The sequence below is a fragment of the Suricata suricatta genome, chromosome 9 (assembly GCF_006229205.1).
Source record: "Suricata suricatta isolate VVHF042 chromosome 9, meerkat_22Aug2017_6uvM2_HiC, whole genome shotgun sequence".
NCBI classification, from domain to species: domain Eukaryota; kingdom Metazoa; phylum Chordata; class Mammalia; order Carnivora; family Herpestidae; genus Suricata; species Suricata suricatta.
In genome coordinates, this window is record NC_043708.1 from 58,618,516 (window position 1) to 58,638,251 (window position 19,736).

At 34.9% G+C, this 19,736-nt stretch overlaps 1 long non-coding RNA gene across 1 annotated transcript; it reads right to left on the reverse strand.

Moving 5' to 3' along the window:
* Positions 1-6,129: 6,129 nt before the first annotated feature.
* Positions 6,130-19,713, reverse strand: LOC115301115. The gene is made up of 3 exons (XR_003912977.1): positions 19,635-19,713; positions 7,647-7,742; positions 6,130-6,166 (listed from the first exon to the last, which is right to left on the reverse strand). It is a non-coding gene; the product is annotated as an uncharacterized LOC115301115 (long non-coding RNA).
* Positions 19,714-19,736: the final 23 nt, after the last annotated feature.

A 19,736-nucleotide genomic window follows, 5' to 3' on the forward strand; every position in this document is an offset into this window, starting at 1 on the left:
AGACTTAGGGAACTCAGTGACACCATCAAGCATAATAACATTCACTATATAGATGTATATATCCAGCAACACTATCATTTGGAATAGAAGTAGAGATAAAGAGTTTTCCAGACAAACAAAAGTTAAAGGAATCCATGACCACTAAACCAGCACTACAAGAAATGTTAAAGGGACATCTAAGTGGAAAGGAAAGACCATACGTAAGAGTAAGAAAAGTAGGAAGCACAAAGCAGTAAAAACAAGTATATCTGTAAAAATCATTCAAGGGACTCAAAAAATAAAAGGATGTACAGTACAATACCATATACCTAAAACATGGGGAGGAAAGGAATAAAGAATAGGTTCAAACTTAAGTCAACATCAACAATACAGACTGCTATATACAGAAAATGTTATGTACAAACCTAATGGTAACCACAAATCTAAACCAGTAATAGAGATGCAAGCAATAAAGAGAAAGAAATTCAAGTATATCACTAAAGAAAGCCAACAAATCATGAAAGAGAGGAAGAGAAGAAAGGAATGGAGAAAAACTACAAAAACCACCATTAAACAAGTAACAAAACGGCAACAAACACAAACCTATCAATAATTACTTTGGATGTAAATGGACTAAAAGCTGCAATCAAAAGACACAGGGTGATGGAGTGGATAAAAAAAATAAGACCCATCTATATGCTGCCTACAAGAGACTTATTTCAGACTTAAAGACATATGGCAGATTGAAAGTGACCAGATGGAGAAGCATTTTTTATGCAAATGGATGTGAAAAGAAAGCTGTGGTAACAATACTTATATTGAGAAAAACAGGGTTTAAAACAAAGATTGGAAATCATCTAAATGTACAGCAACAACAAATTTAAAAAGAAAGTATGGTATATCCATGCAGTAGAATATTATGTAATCAGTAAAAATTATGTTGTGAAAGAATATACAGTAGTATAAAAAGACATTCTTTATATATCATAAGGTTTATTTTAAAAGACCATTATAGGGACACCTGGGTGGCTTAGTCGGTTGAGTGTCCAACTCTTGATTCCAATTCAGGTCATGACCTCACAGTTCATAAGATCAAGCCCCGCATCAGGCTCTGTGCTGACAATGGGTAGCCTGTTTAGGATTCTCTTTCTCTCCTTCTCTTTCTGCCCCTTTTCCACTTCTCACTCACTCTCTCAAAATAAGTATAAATAAACTTTAAAAATGTACATATACATTTTATGTGTGTATAAACTAAAAATGAAAAGCAAACATGAAACTAACCAAAATATTAATGTTATTTGAGTTTCTATAGAATTATGGATTATTTTCTTTTCTGTATCTTATATGTGTTTTCTAAATTTTCTGTAATAAACATTACATTTATGTAAGAAGTAGTAAGGAATAAAATTATTATTCACAATTGAGGCTTACATACTAAAAACACTAGAACATTATGGAAGATTATAAAACAACAATTTCCATTAGCAGATCACTTTCACAATTTTATCTTGGACCTTATCAAAATCCATGAACATATATGATCTGAACAAAAATTAACAGAAATCTACAAAACAGCTATGAGGGACATTGTTTTTATGAACTGATGGTCAGCACTCTGGGGACAATGTATCTTCTTTTTTACCTTAGATTTTATTTCTGGGCTTAACAGTGCTTTGCTTCTACCACTGTTCATTCATGTATTGAACCAATGCTAAATGAATATTAAATCCCTGAAGGCAATTCCTGCCTAATTGCTGATAGACCCTAGAATCTGCTATGAGACGTACATAAACTGTAACCCGCCAAAATGAGGATCTGAAGCTGTTTTGGGAGATATAATTAGGGACAACCACCTTTGCTTTGTTAGCTCTGAATTAGATTTAAAACAAACGGTGTTGACCTCAGAATGGAATGTGTATAAAGTTCACATTTGTCTTATCTCAGTTGGTATTTTGTAGTAAGATTTTAATAGGTCTTCTGTTTTTATCTCATTTGCTGTGATCCAACGTGACTATAATAGGTTAGACAAACTGTAAAACTCCTAAAGTATGGAGCAGTGTGGAACAATGATTTTAAAGTGACATTTGTCTTGCTTAGTCCATTGTCTATTGTATTTCAATTGCAGACATATTTTCTAAATTAAATTTATTTTTTATCTGTGGGATATACACAGGAACTCCTATCTTCAGGCATGCTTTTGACCTATAACTTTAGTCATTTGAATCACCCACACAAGTTCAAGGAAAGTGCTATGAATGTAACAAGTCCTTATCCAAGTCCAGCGTATTTTGTTCACCTAGTTTACTGCCTTACCATCTGCCCTTCACTTCTGGAGGACTTGCAATAAAGCAGGAGCCAAAGTAAAAGCAGATACCCCACTGCTGTCTATTTAACTTTCATTAAGTGAGTTGGTGCAGTGCTCAGGCGCCTTCTCAAAACCAGCCCATCATCTAAGAGTATTTACATAAGACTCTTTGCATTATATTCCGACCTCTGCAACATTAGTATTAACTACTGACATCTGCCAAGTCTGACTGGTAAGTGCTTTACAGTATCAATTCATCCCAAGCAAAAAGCATTTCTGAGTGCTGCAGTGCTCTTGTTAATGCCAATAAGAAGTATCAAGGCTCATATGACACCTAGCAGAAATTAGTACCCACATTCAAAGAAAAGTCTTTGTTATTTCCCGAGTATTATGTGGACTTTATTGAGATGACTGCATCTGACACCTGCTGTAATATAAAATGCAGCTATAATTAGCCAACTGATGCTCACTGCAGTTTAGGTCGAATCCCTTCTGTGGGAATTATGCTTTAAAATATTCAGAACTCCAAGTGGCTCTCATTACATTTAATTTTAACTTAGAATTAGGTGGTCTAGAAAAAAAATTTAGGATTGTAATAGCCCCCTGCTGAATGCCACACAGCAACGTGAAAACCCATAGTGTCCCCCGCCCCAAATAAAAAAAAAATGAGAACAGCAGACTACACTAGAGCCTTCAATTGAAGTCTGGCTTTGCTTAATTGTACTTTTTGCACTCATCAGTCTCTCCTCTTCAGAGCAAGCTACAAAAATTGCCTGAATAGCCAAAGAAAAGTTTCCCACAGTCACTGGCCACAGAAAAACACTATTGTCCTTCCTCACAGTTTGATGGACAACATTTCTATAAATGGGTAGCTAGGCTGTCAATGGTACCCTTGCTGAAAAGGCAAAAGAAGAGAACAGATTCTGCCAATATCTGACAAAGCATGTTAACACATAATCAGGCATTCAGTAGTCAGGCAGCTGCCCCTGGGACCTTCATCACACAGGTGCCTTTAAGCCATTTCCTATTCACAGATAAAGGAAACAAGCAGGAGATACCTGGGAAAGGAGCAGTCTATTATGGCTTGCCAAACGTCCATCTTCTAGGCTGTGTGTATAAAAGTAGAAAGAAGAAAAAGGAAATCGTGGTTTCAATTGAAAAACTGTAAAACAGTAGAACATTTACAAAACCTAGCATTTAAGCTGTGGTGTTTTTTCCCTTTCCTTTTCTATTTATTTATTTTTTATTTATTTATTTATTTATTTTTAGGAGGGATGGATTTGTTTGTTTATAAGACATAGAGCACTCATGTCTAATAACAAAGGTCTATTTTCCTCACTGACTTGTCAGATGCATTTGTCCAAAAGTCCCTTCACATATAGGCTAAAATACTTACCTGGTCTAATTGAGTAACAAAGAATTTACTTTGTCATCTTAAGTGATTTTTTCTACATACAACACACATACACTACATTTTAAGTGATGCCAAAGTGGTAATGGGGTAGATGATTCTCCAATAAAGTAGAAACTCTGTTTTCTCTCCTGAGGAACCACCAAAATAAATACGTCAGGAGAACGATTACCATTGTTCATTTTCTCATAACTGCTTAGACTAAGAACATTAGTACCACACTGCACTGTTCTACCCAGTTAGAGGAAGTATCAGACCTTACTACACAATTAAGCCAAAGCCCCCATTAGCATATTATATATATATATATATATATATATATTCAAATTAAAATTTAGTAATTTTAAGACCATTTCAAAATAAAATTTCATGATTATTACACCTCAAGGCTGTTAAATATGAATTTCTATTTTATTTCTTCATTTTCATTTTATTTATCACCATACTCTCAGATCTCCTATACGCAATGTATGGAGCAGATATGGGAAAGAACCAGGAGTACAGTTTTGGCAAGTGATCAAATCCTCATGGACCTTAGATTGGCTAAATGTGGTCCTTGGGGTACAGTTTGAACACTGACACACTCAAAACCATAACTTTTCCTCTCAAAGGCAACGTACTATAAAACTACTAAAGAACAACAAAGTCAACACAGTCATATAAACCAAATGACATGAGTTAAAGTACTGCTTTTTCAACTAACTTCTTGAGTGCTACTTATTTTGTGTAGCTTCCTCATCTGAAAAATAGGGTTGCATTGTTCACCACAAACAGTTTTAGGGAGCAGTAACTGATGAAAGTTTCTGCCTTTGGGGTGGCCATCTGTTAAGTGGAATAAAACCTATCAAGGATTATGAACACTTAAGAAATATAACACTGCATTCTCTGACTTTAATTTTATTTTCTTCTATATTTCTCCTTTTTACTTATTTCTAGAATATCAAGAAACTTATGAGGTAAATTTCAGTTAATAAATCATTAATAAATTAGGATTTATTAATTTTATAACCTTTACAAATATAAATACATGAAATTTTCATTAAACTCAATTCAGTAATATTAAGTAATTGCTTACATACAATCATTGCTCTTGCTGCTACCATACCTATTATATAGCTACTTTATATATGTTTCATCATTTATTGATAACGCTGAGGTAGATCCAATTATTATTGCTAATTTATTTATTTATTTATTTAAAAAACACTTTTAAGTAAACTCTACCCACACATGGGGCTCAACTCACTACCCCAAGATCAAGAGTCACATGGTCTACTGTGTGAGCCAGCTGGGTACCCTTATTGCCATTTTATAGGTGAGGAAGTTGAGGCTCTAGAAGTTAGAGTAGTTTAACCTTCTTTACTTCTCTATCAAGTTTCAGACCTTGGATGTGAACCCAGATATGTCTCCTTCCAAAGACCATGCTCTTCCTATGAAACTATGGTTCATGCTTTAATTAATAGGACAAAATGAATTTTTATTTTTTCATGACTTGAAAACACAGTACGCTCTTTTATTAGGTAGCACACGTACATATTTATATTTTATGATATAAGTGTGGGTCTTTTTAATCATTGTAACATAAGTTATATCAACCTCTTATTTCCAGGCAGAATAACCAAAACTTTTTTTGATAGTTGATTTAATTTTTCTTAACTATTTCTAGAGAGTTTTCATCAGTGACTAAATTTACACTTGAAAATTTTAACCAAAGACTACTTTTACCTCAAAGGTATGGTGTATCTCACCAAACAGATTGAAACTCTTAAAGTCTAAGAGGAATCCAGTCTTCAGCTTTCTCAAAACATTTTTGTAACAAAATATAACTTCTTCAGATTTTTTTCTTCAGCTGTATCCTTAAAACTCCTATAATTCAAAACACTCCTTTATTCTGGCTTTGGTTGAATCCACAGTTTCTTACTACTTCCCATCAGGTCAAATAAAAAGGTTTAGCCTGGTGTTCAAGTTCACAGAAAACTAATGCTAACGTGCCATTTCAACTTTTAATCTCACCCTTTACTCAAGTTGAGCAAGTATCATCTCTTCTTCCTTGCTCACTCTCATTTCTGGCTTCTTAGTTACTGTATTTCTTATTAGAAATAACTTCTTTCCTTCTGTCTATCAACCTAAACCTAATATTTCATGTATATCTAATGATATATCTTCTTCAAGGAAATTTTCTTAACTCACTCAACACTGATCTTTTCCTTAATTTTGCCTACCTTTTTGATTTTGTTTTGTGGCCTATAACCACTCACTGGAATGATATGATAGTCTGCCTCATCCTCCTCCAGTTGTTTCATGGAGCCTAGACCTATATTTCCCAACAAATTACAGCCTCCTTGGGGGCAAAAGAAGACATGAGTCATAAACGAATGAGTGAAGAATAAAAGTTCATCCTAATGTTCCATGTAATATTCTTTTACACTTCTTCCTTGAAAATGTTATCATCCATCGATATTCTTCTCATCCTACAACCGGAAAAGGAAGTAACACTCAAATCTGGCTTGAACGGAGAATGAATTAAAAGAGTCGACATCTCCAATCCTTTCTAGGTAAATGTGGAACTCATTAGTGCACTAAGTATGTCTGGCTTTTCTCCTTCTGAGCACATGAGGGGATTATCATTTTGATCCCATTTGAAGTTAGCATGGCCATATCCTTTGTGTTAGTCAAATAATGTGATCAGAAGTAACAAACATCACTTTTATGGAGAAGCTTTATTATTTTGTGCTTATTTTCCATTTTACTTTTTCTTTCCCACAGTAATTGTGAAAGAGTGGAGGTAGACCCCCTTCCTCAGCCAGAGTCTCTAAATGACAATAATGTACAGGAGAGTCCCCAGTCAACTAATGATGTACATGTACCAGGAGCAAGAAACACACTTATCTTGTTTTAAGGCACTAAGGTTTACTACATCAGACTATTCCTGATGTAGTATCTTAGTTAGGTCAATATGGGAATCAATATCAAGATATGAGAAGACTGAAAAACCGAATGGATAAATTATATCATCTTAAAATATAATCCATAAATATATAAAATTAGGCATTTCACTTTTTAATCTGGCGGGTGAAAAATCAAGCTCAATAGATCCTTCAAACATTTTCTTATTGAGTTGTCTACAATTTCTTTTTTTTCTTGTCTTTGGTATCCATCATACTTTCAAACTCTATACATTATTTTAAAATTTTATACTGACCACAGACTCTACTAAAATCTTAACCACCACAAAGTTTAGTGCTAGATTTCCTTAACTTTTATAAATGTAATATTTCTGATTGAATATTAAAATATCATTTGTGTCCTTGTAGATATAGCTACAAAATGATATGCATATTTTGGGCATTATTTTGCTGTTGGTATTGTCCAGGGAATCAAAATAAGAAATCACAGATCTAGCTTTATTCATCTACTTACAAGTTTCTTTTATTCAGCTATGACACAAATACACACTTTAAAATTTTTATTTATTGTTTTATTATACTTGTTTCAAAAGGGAATATAGAGCTCAAGTTCCAAATATGAAATATGATAACCTACTGAGTTTGCTTATTTTGTTTTTACTTCTATTCTTTATTTACTAATATGCTGACAGATACATTCCCCTCTGACTACATTCTTCACCACACATAAGTACTATATAGTTATGAATAATGAAATTTAAAAAGCACAATGAAAGAACAGCACAACTGTTTTTTATTTCTCACTCTTGAGGACTCATTGCAATATTTCCTGCTCCATATTAAGTTTGAGAGCTTCTGAGAAGTATTCTTAGAATTCTGATCTTTTGGAAAGAATAATGATTCAATTAGGGTTTTTTTAAATCACGATGATTACTTTATGATAATGATCTTATATGGCTAAGATGTTGCATTTATATTGCACTTAGATGCAGCACTTCATTTTAGCAAATTCCAAGAATCATCCATGACTTTATTATTATTGTACCTGATTTTTACAAGTTCTTTATCCAAGAACCTCTTCATTCTCAATTGAAATGGGGATGTTACTTGAGAAAGTGCAGGGATAACTAACCAGTAGCAGCTGAAAAACATGACAAAATGAAGAATATCAGAACCATTTGAAAGCAAACCAAATATTCCCATTTGTAGCCTTCAGAATCCACCTTGGAACTGGTTCATAAACCAGTCTTCCAGAGGTGCCTCACAATTCCCTTTAAGTTTCATTAGAGAAATCTGGACTTTAGTAACATATATGATATAAAGCATTAGTTTCCTCCCACAATGAAAGCAGGGAACTATGGCTACACCACCATCACCATTTCTAATAACATCCTGCTAGCTTAAAACTGAAGCTGGCCAAATTGCTGACAATTTCATCTTCATTCACTGGAGTGGTGGCATTTAAAATGAATCATTTATTAGAGTGATTTAAAAAAAGTTTATTTTGTAAAAAGATTAGCCATTTTTTTCTTTTGCCATCCCGATATAAGGTATTCAATTTATAATGTTCATTCAACCAAATTTATTGAACTCTATCTATGTTTGGGAAATGAAACCCATGGCATGGCATAGAAGGAGGAAGCAGGTTAAGATATATATCATAGGAGCAGCATAGATAATGCTGGCTCTCTCAAGAGAGCTACCAGTTCCAGGGGCCAGAGAAGACTTGGTGTGAGAGATAACTCTTAAAAAATAGGTGAGATTTAAAAAAAAAAAAAGGCAATATTTTAGTTGGTATAAATGGGAATAACAAAACAGACAAAATGAATGCAAGAGGGCCATATGAGTGACAATGAAATAAGTATACTGTAGTAATTAGAGAGCACTTATACAAAAGCTAAGTATGAAAATAGGATAGTTATAGTCAGTAGAGTCAGAATTTTAGTTGTTGATGATGGTGATGCATTTCAGAGAGGTGAGTCTAGATATAGTGAAGTTGTCCTTCTTTGAGAGAGTTGAATCAGTTTCATAGAGGAAGCAGAAAAGAATGGTAAGAAGAGTCTAACCCTGGAAATTAAAAAAAAAAAAGCACCTCTTTCTTTGCAATAGAAACCATCCTTCTTTACTAAGACAGGAGATCCAAGGTCTCAATTATCTATTGTGCCCTTTCTTTCCTCCTCCTCTATGTAAAGTATCTCACCCCTAGACCTACCTTTTCATCAACACATACATTCATTTCAACAGTTATTGAGCACCTACTATGTTCCAGGAATAAGCATAGAGCCTCGCACATGGTTGATACTCAATAAAAGTTTGCTGCTTGAAGGCAGAGATAAGGAAAAATTAAAGAGCACTAGTTATCTGTAAATGTCTCAGTAAAGCTGGATGGATATTATCTGGTGAGAATGGAAAGGGTAAGTAGTGAATTAGATGTGTGAGCAGAGAGATCTGAAGCACCTTCTAAGGGAAGTGTGCTGGGGAATAAATGGGAGATCAATATCAAGATTGTCAAGCAGCAGTGAGAACCCAGTTGGAGTAGGTTAGATTGATTTTGCAGTGGACCAGGGGTACATATAGTGTTAGGATGTTCTTCAAGAATACTATTTGAACAAAATTCTCTGTAGGACTGGAAAAGGATCAGGGAAAGACAGAAGGGTAATGTAGTGACTAAAGGGCATGGCAGAAAGGGGTTTAAAAAATGCAAAATGGAGTTTCTCATTACCCTATAAGCAAGCTGTCTCCTCCAAATAACATGGTGTTACATGATATTTCTTTCATATTTTTGATCCATAAAAAATGAATTAGAATTATATTCTGAACTGTCCTATTCTAAAATCACATTCTAACATGACTTCTGAAATAGCTGATTAGTAAACTAGTCTTAGAATTGTTTTATATACTGTCTACAGAAGTGTCCTCTTCTGATAACTTTTATACTAAATGTTCATAAAACTATAGAAGTATTAAATGCAAGATGCTATAAAATTAATATTAAATAAATAACATTTACTTTACCATTGTGAGATTTTGGCAATCCTATACTATAAGCCTTGTAAGTCATTTTTTAAAAATAAATGGGAGACCCTTTCAGAGGACATTAATCTACACAAAGAACAGCCTCTACTGGTTTAGCTATTATCACATCCATTTATGCTGCTGACTGTCTAGTCAGAATTTATATATCCCATGTGTCTGTATATCTGAAATGACCATAAGAAAATATGGGAAAACAGCATTAGCTTATTCAAAAATGATAGTATTGAATACATAACAATTATAAAACTCTGTGGCAGAATTAGTATCTTTTATTTTAAATCAATTTTCTGACACCTGGATTTTCTTCAATGTAGATGGGTTCCCAGCCTTGGATGGAAAGAAGCTGACTGATTCTGGCTATTCTCGGTTCCTCTCTTTCAGAAGCCAGGTAGTTCAAATAAGCTATTATGCAGTGGTCAGAAAAACATCATTCAAGAGGGTAAGAACTCAAAAGCTCTTTAGTATAATGGAGTAGTTTTCCTTTGGGAACCCTAAACTTCCCAGGATAGGACTAGGTACACACCAGACACTCAAATACTTGTGTGACTAGACTCCATAAAACCCAAGAATGGATCTGTATCTCCTGTTCATAGCTGGATCTCCATTGCCTACCAAAGCATTTGACACATAATCGGTACTGAGGAAGAAGGAAGCCAGGGGGCCCAGACATAGTTCAATTTTAAGTAATATTCTCCTGGGCAGTATCTTGAAAGGATCAGGCACTGAACAAAACATCTGCACTTTAACAACTATCTTAATAATAGCACATGTTATTAAACATAAAAGACTTTGAAACTACTCGCATTAAAAAAATTTAGAAAATTGCATTCAAATTATAGATAATCTACATATGAAATCACTTGCAGTTAATGTGTTGCTTAATAAGCACACATTTGTTCCTGTAAATTTGGTATTTTCTTTGCCCATGATTTAACTATCTCACCTTTTAGAGAAAGTTGTAAGACTGTATTTCAAATCTCAACAGTTTTATCTTTTTTTTTTTTTTTGAGGGGGGACCCTGTTGCTGCCTGGGTACAAGAGCAGGAGGTAAAGCCAACTTAAGGAGTTTTGTTTATTATCATCACAGTAAGAGTTCAAAGCAATAACAAAAAAGATAATATAGTTTATTATCCTCAGGGAGATTTTCCAACTGTTTTGGTACCCCACTTGTATTGACAAAAATAAATTAGATGAAATTGACTGGAAAAAGAGCTCTCTATATGAAGAGTTCAAAAGATGAATTATATTACCCTTCAGTTATTGCTAATAACAATACTTTAGCTTACTACTTCAGTTTATAGTTTACAACATGCTTTCATATACCCTATCTCAATTGATTTGAATAACTTGTAAGTAAAGTCATGCAGCTAATACTAGACCATTGATTTTTTCCCCCCTATTTCCTTGATTTTTTCAATTCAGTCATCACAGAAAATTATCGGAAAAACAGGAAAGTATACAGGAAAAAAAATCACTCTAAACCAATCAGAGTTAACATTTTGGTGAATTTCCTTTCAGTCTTTTTTCTAGGCATTATTCCAGTATTTGAGTTAACAATCTATACAGTTTATTATGCTACCTTTTCCTTTTGACACTATAACAACGATGTTCCCATTTTGTTTGAGTCTTTAAGTATCATTTGAGTAAATGCACAAGATAATTCTAGTTTTTAAACATGTATAAATAGAAGAGTATTTGAGTATCTTTATACTCAAACCTTTGTGTTTTTTTTTAAAGTTTATTTATTTTGAGAGAGAGCACAAACAAGGGAAGGGTAAAGAGAGAGAGAGAGGAGAGAGGGAGAAGGGGAGAGAGAGAATCCCAAGCAGCCTCTGCAGTGTCAGCATGGAGCCTGACACAGAGCTTGAACCTACAAATGGCGAGATCATGACCTGAGCCAAAACCAAGAGTTGGATGCTTAACCAAGAAGAGTTGGAGCCACCCAGGCACCCCAAAACTTTGTGTGTTTTAGGATCATTTCTTAGAATAGATGACAAGATTATATTTACCAAATACTAGAAGCAGCCACAGGATTAGAAGGGATTTTATTTAATGTAGTCAATGTTCTTGCCTATGAGAACAATCCTATTTTTACAATCCTAAAAAAATCTATAAAATGTTTTCCTTGCATCTCCCTTAAATGTTAAAGACAGAAGCCCTCAAATCAGTTTTCATTTTCTCTTCTCATTGTGTTCTCTGGTGAAGAAAGAAAATAGTCAGTTGCTATCTTATTATAATATGATATTAAATGAATATATTTAATATGTTCAAAGAAATAAAAGAGGAAATCAACAAACAAATAAAAGCACACACAATAACTTAGTAGTAGTTAAGAAAACTAACCAGTTAGACATCTTAGAAATAAAAACTATATTTTACATTACAAAAACTCAGAAGATGGGCTAAATAGCAGATAAAATATAGATGAAAAGTAAATTAATGAAGGATGATGGAACTGAGAAAGCCCCTAGCACCAAGATATAAGAAAAATAAAATATAAAAGAAGGGGCGCCTGGGTGACTCAGTCGGTTAAGCGTCCAGCTTCGGTTCAGGTCATGATCTCATAGTTCATGAGTGCAAGCCCCATGTCAGACTCTGTGCTGACAGCTCAGAGCCTGGAGCCTGCTTCAAATTCTGTGTCTCCCTTTCTTTCTGCTCTCCCCTGCTCACTCTCTGTCTCTCTCTCAAAAATAAATAAACATTAGAAAAAAATTATAAATTTAAAAAATTTTAAAAAGAAAAACAAAATATAAAAGAAATGGCACTCAGATTACATATTTTCAGGAAGAAAAAATAGAATGGTAGGTGGGCAATACCTTAAAATAAAATGACTTGCAATTTGGAAGGATTTTAAAAAAATATTCATGTGCTCAGATTTAAAAAATTTTTCAAATGCTGATCAAAATTAAGTTAAAAATCTCATATCTAAACTTGTGGTGAAACTTGTGAAAAGTCAAGGATATTGACAAGCTTCCACAAAGAAAACACAGAATACTGTAAAAAATGAGAAAATAGTGTTATTAGATTTCTTTTTTTTTTTAATGTTTTATTTATTTTTGATACAGAGAGAGACAGAGCATGAGAGGGGGAGGGTCAGAGAGAGAAGGAGACAGAGAACCGGAAGCAGGCTCCAGGCTCTGAGCTAGCTATCAGCACAGAGCCCGACGCAAGGCTCGAACCCACGAACGTGAGATCTGACCTGAGCCGAAGTCAGAGGCTTAACCGACTGAGCCACCCAGATGCCCCAGATTTCTTATTAGTAATATTAGTACTAGGAAAACAAACAAACAAACAAGCCAGAAAAATATTTTCAAGGTACTGAGGAAAAACAAAACAAAACAAAACTTGGAGCCTAGAAACCTTTGACGAGTCAAACTATCACTCAAGAATGATGACAAAATAAAGACTTTTCAGGCATAGCAGAATATAGAAAGTTTAACACTCACAGATCTTTGCTTTAAGATGTTCAGAGAAGTGGACTTGTAATTGTAGTTCTTGAAGCAAACTTAGAAGCAGAAACACTCTTTTAAGTGGTGTTAAATTAGAGTCAGAGAACAACCTTCTAAGAACAGTAGAAAATTAGAGGTCTAGCCATTGTCAGAGATGTCTGAGAATTGTCTGTGCTTTGACCAATACCTTCTCCCTACCCTTATGAAAATATAGCCCTACTGGTACTAACGGCTTAGCACAAATTTGCCTTTCTCAGTTCTGGAGGATGTTACCTGTGCTACATGTCACAACCACTGCATGAACCGTAAGGGAATCAAAAGGCTAATTAAAGCAGTGGCAGACCTCTACATCTGACCAAGATGGAGTAATAGGGACAAGATTTATCCTCCCACTTAAATGACTAGGGGGGACAAAAAAGGAAAAACACCAAAAAGAAGCAACTGTTTTTTAGATATTAGAGAATAGGAAGTAAGGGACTGTCATCCCTGAGGGAAAGGAAATTAACACGTTGAGCCCAGTAATTGCACCACTTTGCAGCCTACAGACAGTTCCCAGTCTGCAGGTCAGGGAGGTGGACGGCAAGTGAAGTCCGGTTGCCTCACGGGGTTGAGGAGACAGCAATCAGAATTTGCAGAGTCAAGGCAGTGAGAGTCTGTGGGACAGAGTACCAGAGAAAAGGGAGCTCTGCAGAGAGAGTTCTAATTAGTAATATGGTTGTTAATTATTTTCTATTTGTCCCATCTCTTTTTGGTTTTTCTTTTTTCTGATATTTTAAAATTATTTTATAATTCTTTCATATTTCCATTATTAGCTTATTAGTTATATTTCTTTTAAAATTATTTTAGTGATTACCTTAGGGCTTAAAATTTACATCTTTAATTTATCACAATCTACTTACAAATAATATTGCTCCGTGTACAAGGGAGTAGCCTTCCAAGTGTATACTTACAATTCCTCCCTCCCAATTTTTGTGCTATTATTGTCACATATTCTTTTTACATATGCTATAAATCCACAATAAATTTACCATTCTTTTTGTTTTAGACAGTTATCTTTAGATAAATAAATGTAAGGAAAAGATATCTTTTACATGTTACTTTAACTATTTCTTAAGGTCTTCATTTCATCAGGTAGACACAAATTTCTTTCTAGTATCATGGTCTTTTTGCCTTAAAGACTTCTTTTAGCATTTCTTATACTGCAAAACTGCTTTACTATAGGAACTATCTTTGTATTGTTTACATTTTAAAAATCTGTATTTATCCTTCATATATAAATTTTTTTAAATATTCGTTTTTGAGAAAGAAAGAGACAGAGTGTGAGCATGGCAGAGGCAGAGAGAGAAGGAGACAGACTCCAAAGCAGGCTCTAGGCTCTGAGCTATCAGCACAGAACCCGACACAGGGCTGGAACCCAAGACCTGAGGGGTCAGTCAACGCTTACCCAACTAAGCCACCCAAACACCCCCCATTCATATTTGAAATAGAGATGTACAACCTAATTTCTCTCTTGAGTATGGGCCAAACATCATAACTTGCTACCAACAAATAGAATCAGATGGAAGAGGCAATGTGTGACTTAAGAGACTAGGCCTTAAAAGGCACTATGACTTTTGCTTTGCTGGCTTTCTCCACAGTAAGTAAAAGAACCACCAAAGCCACTGCTGAATTTCTGACCCACAGAAACTAGGAAACAAGAAATTTTTGTTGCTTTAAGCTACTAAATTTTGAGGTAATTTGTTACACAGCAGTATACAACCAATACTGGAGTTGCCTGGTTTCTTGGATCTGTTATTTGATGCTTCTGTTATTTTTGGAACTTTCTCAGCCATTATCTCTTGAAATGTTTCTTCTGCTCCAATCTCTCTCTATTCTCCTTTAGGGATCCCAATTACATGTATGTTAGACTGCAAGGTGCTGTCTTACAGTGCTTCGGTGCTCTATTTGCAGTTTTAAACACCTGCCAAATCATGTCCCTGCCTCTTAAGACACCAATCCCAGCTGAGCACCATCCCCTTCTCTGAGAACTCCACAGGAATGTTCCCCTAACCTCTAAATTTTAATAATTCCAAACTCTACACTTTGTTCCCCTAGCCTTAGAGGGGTTGGTTGCTTTCTGAATTTGCTAGATTGGGATACATTACTGTTTCTTCACATCTTTTGAGTTAACAATGTACCCTAATCACATTTTTACTAACATTTTCTCTGTTCAAATAACAGGTATGGTTTCTATTTTGTAACTAAATCTTGACTGATTCAGAAATTGTTGTGAAGAGTCCCAGGAAACAAATCCTCGAAGACAGGATTCTAGAATTTGTTGGGTTGTGTCCTTGAATTGACTGTAGTGTGAACTCCTTGCTAAGAGGAAGTGGACTGTTGTGATCCATTTCATGACATCACAATTAGTCAACATTACTTCAACTTATTTGGCCATGGAAACTTCTGTTGAAAGAAGCATCTTATCGAACTAGTATTCAGCAGAACAAACTTTGGGAAATGCTGGCGTAGCCATCCTTCTCTATTCAGTATATCCTCCCAAAACACATCAAGCATGTTCAAGTTGCTGCTCATGTTTTATCTAAATTGAGAATTTATACTCATCGTTTGAGCCTCAATCCATGTTCTTTATCAGTTTAGAGCTTTTCCTGAACCCAAACATTTCCACAAAGGAATGAACTGGTTATATTCCCTTATACATACTTCTAAAATGATCACTGTCATATTATATCATAGTTGTTTGTTTATATATATGCCTAGCCCACTGAAATTGGAGCCCTTTGAGAGTCTGCCTGACTCATCTCTATATCACCAATGCTGATCAGTGTCTGGCATACAGAAGGTACAATTAATTGGTATGGCTATCATTCATAAGAATGTTTATGTAGGCTAGCTATATTTATTCATTAAGAAAAATTTGAGCACTTTGAATTTGATATTATTCTAGAAGAGGATAAACAGACATGCTTTGTTATTTGAAGTGAACTTGTATATCATTCTTACTATGTGTTATAATTTCCCCTCAAGAATAGAAACTTGTGGGGTTTTTTTCATTTAACATATCTGTTCACCCTAGATACGCAAATAAATTCAGCTCAACAAGCATATACTGATTAATTGCTGTATGCCAGGTACTATACTAAACCTTAAATACATAAACATGATACATGCTCATAGTTCAATGGGGAGACAGATGCATAGTCAAGGAAATTTCAATATCAATATGATAAATACAATAATGGAAAGTATATACAAGTTGCAGGAGTAGTTTTGCAGAAAAGATAAACTCTTCATGAGAAGAATTAAGGGAAGACTTACCAGAGATTTCTGAGCGAGAGTTTGAAAGAGGAATAGGAGTTGTACAAACTGAGGCAGGGGCATACATAAAAAACATAGGGACAAAAATAGTGAAGTTCTGAAGAACTGAAAGCAGTTTCAGGAGCATTAAGCACCAGATGGTTTGTGGCAGAAAATGAGGTTGTGAATTTAGGCAAAGGCCAGATCATGAGAAGAGACTGAGATGCCATTCTAAGGAAACTGCACTTATCCATCAGGTGATGGGGGAACCAGGGAAGATAAATAACATTTATTTTTCTTTTGCTGCATAAGTTAAAATTTATACTATATACATTGAACACACATCTGTTGAGTACATATAATACTAGGCATTTTGCTGTGCACTGGATTATTTAATGGAGTTGTGCCTTGAAGTCTCTCCATAAAGGATATTTTTATTGATAAGACGGATAGCCCAGATTTCATTTATACGTTCTATCCTCTCAACTGATTCTTAGCATAAACTTGCAGGACAGTATTTCTAATTCTGTTGGTAATGCAAAGACCAACACTTTGAATCATTTCTGCCAAGCAGCAGATTTTGCAGCATCCTACTTTGTAAACTATAATTAGCCTTCTATAAAGGGAAAATTATTTCCTTTATTCCCTTTCTAAATGTCATAGTTTTCATCATATTTTTGTTATACATCACTATCTACATATTTCTATTTCAAGTTAGCCCAAGGAAATCTACATCTTTTCAGCTTACAAACTCTTCTATTGAAAATAAATAGAAGAAAATAAGAAATTTCCAAAATGAAGGTAATAAGCATCAGGAAGGAGTAAGAAAGGTCGCTGAAAAGTAGAAATAATGCACAAAAGAGTTAAATTCCAACTATTATCTCATTAAGCAATACTAAGATATAAGTAGAAGTCTGGATATTGAAACAATTACATAGACAACTACATAAAAATCAAATGGGGATTTGATCATATCAATTCTATGATAGAGGAACAGGGGAACAAGTAAAATCTGAAATTTCAAAATCAGTGATGGCATGGACAGGAATGAGCAGTGCCCTATTAAAGATGGCATTCTTACAATATACAAACCATATTCCCAACTGTGTTTCCTACCAGTGTCCTGAATATTGGAAAAAAAAACAACAAAACTTTCACATGTAGATGAAAATAAATGACCTGAAACTGGTTGCTAATTTGTTACAAAACAAAAATTTCTAGTTACCTTGTTATATATTCTCCTTACAAAGAGACCCGAGGCAAAGAAAATATGCTAGCATTGCAAAGAATCATGAATTTGGTTTAGATATGGAGATGAGTGCCTTGAATGAGAAGGCCTTGCTCAATTTGGGATTACATACTATGAAATCTTTTTCTGGATGTTTCTAGACATAGAATGGATTATAAATTGTATATCTTGCTGTGAACAAGGAAACAGACAGGATTTCTCAAGATCCTGTCAAGCCTGGTGATCTTTGGAAATGAAAGCCTAATTAAGAGGCTCCCAAGGGACAGGTCAAAGGCGTTCTTTTATCCCTACTGCCCCTATTCCAGTTTCTTGATGCCTATTCTGCTCCTTTCATTCAGCCTACTCTAAAACAGAAGAATACATATTGTGCAAGTTTCCAACTTGGCTTTCTCTACTGTAGATGCATTAGACTATTAGAATTAAGAATTTTAAATCCCTCATCCCTGGGAGGGAGGTAAACCATGAGAGATTTTTTAATACGGAGAACAAACTGAGGGCTGATGGGGGAGACGGACAGGGGAAGGGGGGAGATGGGCATGGAGGAGGGCACTTGTCAGGATGAGCACTGGAAAGCAACCTCACAATAAACTATAAAAGAAAAAATAAAATCTTAAAAAAACCTAAAATATAATTCCTCATCCCTTCTCTACACTGATGCATTTTGGTTTTGAATAGAGCTTAACATTAAAAATTCTTCTAAATTTCTGTTTTTCAACTGGACAACAAAACTTTCTAATGTTAGACTCTGATTATAAGATTGAAAGTCCTTCAAATATTTTTAAATAAATCTATGTGATGAATAATACACCGTCAAATTTTGATTTGCATTTATGCCTTCCTTCTAATTCTAAAGATTGTGTTGCATGCATTTATTGGGTTAAACTGTTAGAATTGTATTGACAGTGTCTCACTTTGAAAGTTTTAGGGTGAGCATTTCTACAGTACTACCCAGAGAATAGCAGCTGATGCACGTTTTAAAACTTGACATAACTATTTTGCAGATTTAAAGTAATTAATGTCCCTCCTACACTGCTGGTGGAACTGTAAACTAGTGCAGTCACTCTGGAAAACAGTGTGGAGGTTCCTCAAAAAATTAACAATAGAACTCCCCCCCCCCCACCCAGCAATAGCACTGCTAGGAATTTACCCAAGAGATAAAAGAGTGCTGATGCAGAGGGGCACATGAGCCCCAATGTTCATAGCAGCACTTTCAACAATAACCAAATCATGGAAAGAGCCTAAATGTCCATCAACTGATGAATGAATCAAGAAGATGTGGTTTATCTATACAATGGAATACTACATGGCAACGAGAAAGAATGAAATCTGGCCATTTGTAGCAACGTGGATAGAACTCGAGGGTGTTATGCTAAGTGACATGAATCAGGCAGAGAAGGACAGATACCATACGTTTTCACTCAAGTGTTAACAGGAGAAACTTAACAGAGGACCATGGGAAGGGGAAGGGGAAACAAATAGTTGGGGAGAGGGAGGGAGGCAAACCATGAGAGGACTCTTGAATACTGGGATCAAATTGAGGGCTAATGGGAGTGGGGGAGAGGGGTAAGGGGCGTGATGGGCATGGAAGAAGGCACTTGTTGGGATGAGCATTGGGTGTTATATGGAAACCAACTTGACAATAAACTATAATAAAAAATAAATAAGAAGATAAATAAAGTAATTAACGTCATTCCCTTGATAGTAAATGTGACAGTAAAGCATCTTACTGTTCTTTTTTATCCTCTGCTCCCTCGCATGAAATATTAGTGACGTTAATTCGTGTAAGTTTTAAACAATCTTGTAGATTCTACAAGGTTGTTATATTCTAAGTATGAAAATTCTGTGTGAAACAATATTCCAATGTTTAGAAGCAGGTGTGGGCACTGCTGCATCCCCGACCAGCAGCTTTTCTCCACACCATTCCACAGGGCCATGTTCAAATTTTAACTTTTAATTTAAAAATTTAACTTGTAGAACTCTAACATTTAACTATGTTTCCTCTTACCATCATTCATAAGCAACATCTAAGAAACAAGACAGTCTTCAGATGCTAACCCTCAGTGGACAACAGACAGCTCCAATCACCAACCCAAATACTTTCTGCAAC